The sequence below is a fragment of the Miscanthus floridulus genome, chromosome 17 (genome assembly GCF_019320115.1).
Source record: "Miscanthus floridulus cultivar M001 chromosome 17, ASM1932011v1, whole genome shotgun sequence".
NCBI classification, from domain to species: Eukaryota; Viridiplantae; Streptophyta; class Magnoliopsida; order Poales; family Poaceae; genus Miscanthus; species Miscanthus floridulus.
The window spans coordinates 70,571,296-70,577,385 of NC_089596.1; positions in this window are offsets into that span (position 1 = coordinate 70,571,296).

Sequence of the window (6,090 nt, forward strand, 5' to 3'; positions counted from 1 at the left end):
AACCTAGTTAGACAGCACCATTCGGCCTTGTAGCGTCTAAAATCGAACACCTGAGATTAAACATGCCACTTGATAATTTAAAATAGTCCCATGATAGTATCCTTCGGTTGATCCAGCCTCAACTTAGGATATTTGTGTGGTACCACACACATCGCTAACATTAAAGACAAATCTATATGATTGCTGTCTAACTTTACCATAACTAATACTATACAGTGTGGTAGCAAGAAAAGTTTTAAATAGTTACGGGGTAGAACCAAACGTAATTATAAGAAACTACGTCACACCTAGGTGGTGTGATGTGAAGATTTGACGACCACACTTGCTATACACGTTATCCAAGACAGTCATTTTGGATTTTTGGAGGCAGACACGATGTCTGTTTTTTACTTAGCGTCGCTGTTAATCACATGCTTTCTAGAGGCGGGCGCCTTAAGCCGACTGCCTCCATTAATTTAATTAACAGAGGCGGGCAACATAACCCGTCCGCCTCCGTTAAAAAATTAGTGGAGGTGGCGGTCCTAAGCATATGATGCCCCACCGATTCGCCCTCAAAGCATGCTTACAAGCACTGCCAACAAACTTTGTCACTTGTTTCATGAAAGAGAGCACTATCCTTGAGATCTTGTACATCTATTTTAACCTTTCCATGATGGTAATTAACCTTATAGCGAAAAAATATATTATAGATGCATCAATATATGAATCATCTTATCGTACAACGAGATGGTGCATGCAGAACCTACATCATTGTCCCTAGGAACGCCGCCGCCCACATCCTCATCTTTTAGTGAGACATCCAACCTACATTCTCCATTGATTTTTAAATATTAAGTTAGCAACTTGTTTATGTTTTCATAATATATAGTTTACATGTTGTGAAACTACATTGATTTTTTTTTGAAATTGATGATTGAAGTTTGAGATTTTTTATTATACTGCAATGTGAAGATAATCTGATTATGCTGCAGTTATATTCAAATGTGATGTTAAACGGATAGATGTAGAGTTATATAGGCAATGATGTGAAGATGAAATGTTTGTTTGGACATGAGTTAGAGGCAAATGATGTTAGAGGCAAAATAAACAGATTTTGTTTTTTATGGGCCATGCAACAAACCCACTTGGCCATGTTGGTGTGCTGGCATAGGCCATACCTTCTTGCTTTAATTTTCACCTTTCGGAGATCACTCCGTGATATACAATGAATGGCAAGCTAGAAGAGGATGTTACAATATTGGTCTTGTCAGAGATCTTTGCAATATTGGTCTTGTCGGAGAATGTTACATAACTATGGAACTGATTTCTGATTACTATGAGAAACATAACTTGTGTGTTCATGATTAGTCATGCAGGGTCCCCCACTTCCTCCTCGGGCACCTGAATTCCTCCTTGGAGCTACGCCATTTGCACCAAATTTGCAGCCAACATGATTCCCATTTATGACCATAGTAAGTATTAATCTTTTCTTACGCTCAATTTAATGTATATTCTATTTCATCCTAACACACTTTTGTAATTTACCTTAGATGATTGAGCTGATTAGATGGCTCAAAGATACACTATGGTTTCTCGGCGTTAGTGACATTAGGCATCAGACATTCATCACCCATCATGGAGAGAGATTTTGTTGTAATGTATCTTCCAACATTCCTTCAAAATGGGATGGGCCTGAAGAGATATTAGAAATTAGCGTTGCGGGAACGGTGGGGCTAAATGAAAGAATTGCTAAGAGAAATGCTATGAGAATGTGTCTGAGTGAGCTTGGCATCAATGGATACATAATTCATGACTTCTCATACTTTTGGTGTGAAGCTTTAGACAAGGGCATTGCAAATGTGGCAGCAGTTAGTGAGCTGACTGCTAGGGACAATGACACAGATGTGGTATAGTGGAAGTGGTGCTCACATGTGTATATATATTACTTTTCCATTCAACATAGCTCACATTCTATTTGTTGCATGACACCACTTGCAGGTTCGGTTTCATGATTCAACGTACGCTGCATGTAGCTTCCAAGCCATTCTAACTCAAGTGATAGAGAAACTTAGGTACCACTGGTACTATGCAGGTTTAAGGACCACAACAGAAGGATTGCAAGGTTACTTGAATTTTTTTGTAGGTGATAGCCTATTTGATGAGCCTCCAGCTTGTTCATTCTATGATACATCGTGTGCTTGTTCCTTTGAGGCAAGGGAGAGTGCACTAATCCATTCGTTGATATACATCATATAGAATAGGGGATCTTCGCTACATAGACTACGTCATTGCATGAGGTGAAAGAGATTAACTGAGAGTAGTGTGAGGTGAAAGAGTAGTGGGTGTGAGTACTGATCCAACTTGGGTTTATTGTAATGGTTTAATAGTATAAGAGAGTAATTAAGAGTACTGGGACTTTAGTTTAGTTTGCAAGGACATCATTATGTAGCTACTTGTTAAGTTAATTTGACCTTACAGGGTTAGTGCGGCATGCTCACTCTTGTCAGAGCAGGCGTGCCTAGTTGGGCTCGACCTCACCCCGTTCCTCCTGAGGGTCAAGACGGTGGAGAAGTCGTGAGTCTCTTGTGTGTCGTGCGGCTAGGGCAGAAGTGAGGGGTCATGGCCGACCTTGGCCTTAGCCTCTGGCCTGGTCCGCTTGGCTTAGCTAGGCCTTGATCGTTTGGGCCTTCGCCAACTGATATATCGTGGGCTACTTGGCCCGCTATCTAATCGATGTCTTGAGACACCCAGGGATCATAACCCCGATAGTAGCCCCCGAGCATTTTTGTGATCACGAAGTGATTGTGAAAGCGCTGAGATGCGTGCATGTTGAGTGTCAATTCATAGTCGTGGTGTGTAGTTATATATGATGTATTCTACCTAATGCAGTGGCACTCAATAATGCACTGTCGGGTGTGCAAGGATCCAATAGTGGTGCCATGAGTGCCATAGTCGGGTCATGGCCTAAACCAATAGTGGCACTCTGCATATCACTGTCGGTTTATGATACAACCCGATAGTGATATCCATGAGTGTTGGGGTTATGATCCCCGGGTGTCTCAAGACATCGATTAGATAGCGAGCCAAGCAGCCCATGATACATTAGCTAGTGAAGGTCCAAACGATCGAGGCCTAGCTAAGCCAAGCGGACCAGGCCAGAGGCTAAGACCAAGGTCGGCCACGCCCCCTCCCTTCTGCCTTAGCCACACGACGCACAAGAGACTCATGACCTCTCCACCGTCCCAACCCCCAGGAGGAATGGGGAGAGGTCGAGCCCAACTAGGCGCGCTCGCTCTGACAAGAGTGAGCTTGCCGCACTAACCCCTCAAGGACCGAGGGGATAGGGTCACCTTAGTCTGGCCAGACATCATCCTTGTGCCACGCAGCACAGACAAGTCAACACAGCATGGCGGTGACTACCAGTACGGTGAACCACCATCCAAATACTGTCCAACAAGGCACATGTACGATTCTACCCACCATGGGATGGGATCCAAAATGGAGGCCTTGACTTAGAGGCCATCCCAACCAACGGGAGCCATGACCCCAAAGCTCGAGATCGTGGCCTCCTACTCGACGACCTGGGGGCGGCCACCAACTCCTATACAGCGTCCCTAGAACATCATGAGATGATGACGAAGGCCATGACGTAGACCACGTCACATAGGACGGTTGGCAAACCACAATTGTGCTAACTGTGCTGCCACGGCTGGCATAGTAGCACCACGTCACACCTTACCACGATGTGGGCACAAGATCATGACAACACCCACGCCTAGACGTGTACCACAAGACTGTGTAGCTTGCAAGCCAAGTTAACTAGGCCCCTCCCTCAGGCTCATGACCCCTCGGTCAGGAGAACCTTTTTCTTTATACATGCTCTAGCCCCGAACTCTATATAAGGGCAGCCAACGCATCCTCTCGATTCATCTTCAACACATTCACACCACTAGACTCCTAAAGCTTTCCTTTAGGCAGTTCGTCTCTTAGCTCTAGCTCTCCTACCTCTTCCACCATTCTCGCACCCCTCATTGTAAGAACTTTAGAGCATTGAAGCGAGGAACACGCACTGGATCATCTCTAAGACTGGACGTAGGGCTCCGACCTAAACTAGTATAAATCCTCATGTCTTTTGGATGCTACCATCATCTTCCTAGAGCTACGCGACAAACGTATAAGTTTACTAGTCTGGTTTACAAAACACCAATAGTTGGCATGCTAGGTAGGGGACAATCACACAATCTCGATTGTTGAGAAGGAAGCAATGGCTCCTCGCACCATCGGTGGACTCGCTCATGGAATGGCCCACAACAACCACATCCACCACAAAAACTACGAGTTCATCAGCGTCGAAGGGCTAGTGCCCATGTCCGCCTTCAGCCATGGCCTAGATCTCCGCTCTAGAGATCTAGACCCCATGATCTACAGTGGACACACTCTTGGAACTACCCTCTGTGGTAGCATCCTAGAATTCACCTACATAGGGGGGCCAGTACCCTCTCTCGTCACTAGCCATGGCCAAGTCTTCCACCCAGGAAGCCAGAGGCCCATGGCTCATGGCGAACTCACCTAGAGAATGGCATCAACTAGCCACATCCTTCTAGGGAACCGCAAGGTCATCCACACCAATGGGTCAACGCCAATCACCAGCTTCTACCCTATCTAGGCCAACCACGTGGGGAAGCCTGGGTCTAGCGGTAGAAACACGCCCTAAGCAACATCTCCACCACCAGCGGAACACGGCATGTCAGGGCATGCATGGATGATAAAATCACCCACCGCCACGCGGCGATGTCATCAATGATCAGGTGGCTACCTAGCGCCAAGCCTCACAAGGTCAAGCCTAGAACTAGGGTCCAATCCCACATGATGGATAACCCATCCATCATGCCCTAACAAACTATCAGCTTCCACTCAGAGACACATGCATCCGAGGAAGCGGGCTCCCTGAGTGCACCACGCACCGCGTCGAGCGGACCAAAACGCATTGCCCTCCAAACCTGCTTTCATAGCGATAGGTCACGCTAGCTCTTTGTCAAGAGCAGCAACCACACCAAGAAGTGGAGGCACGACGACCATGATGTCATCACGCCATGAGAGCTCGACCACTAGAACGCATGAGCCCTCTCGATTAGAAACTACAGCGAGCCGAACATGAAGAAGTCATCCCCGGGGGCTCGTGAGCCTACCGAGGACATCGAGCCGGCAAGGGTCAGAACAAGGTAGCCCAAGAGGGTGATGCACACCACTACAACCACTCCGAGTGGTAAAGAAGCATCATCACTAGCTCGTAGCCCAGGGACCACGACAACTCCACCACAAGTGAGCGCTTGGGAGTTCGCCTCAACATGAGCAGTAGCAACAGGGCAAATGTTCGCTCCCTGAACAAACATCAGTGATATCAATCATGCCCCTCTCTTTATTATTCGAGCGCATTTGCATACGCGCATAAGTATGATGACAAAACTAATTGACTAAAATGGAGCATAGAGTAAACTTAGGGACACAAAACCCACATGTTTCATCTCAAAGGCACTCATCTTCTGGACATCCTGACCCGCTTCTCACGAGCGGTCTATGTCATGATCTGTGGGGGAAGCATACATGAGGCCCCTGCCAGCACACACTCTCGCTGCCTACGCCATGCAACACCATGAAGACACGGCACGACAGCATGAATGAATAAAAGCAAAAAACCACCAATAAGCCACATGCACAGATGATTTAGGTTTTACAACTTCGCCCACTAGTGAAGCACATAGACCTATGGACCAGGAACACCCAGCGCCACCTAGGAAACCTAGCCACATCCACGAAGACTACCTTTTGGTGTTTTTGGACCACTGATGAGTAAATTTGTACTTGCGCGTCTAGCTCGGATGGTGTGCTCAGAGGACACAAGGGTTTATACTAGTTCAAGTGGAACATCCCTACATCTAGTTCGCTGCTGCTCATGTTACTGGCACTTGGTTTGTAGTAGGGGTTACAAATAGGCGAGAGAGGGAGAGAAACCCAAGTCTCTAGTGGAAGGAGTGAACGGGTGCTAAGAGCTCGCTTGCCGCTCAGTCGTGTGCTCTTGTCTTCCCCCTCGCCGTGGGGCGCCTTGCTTCC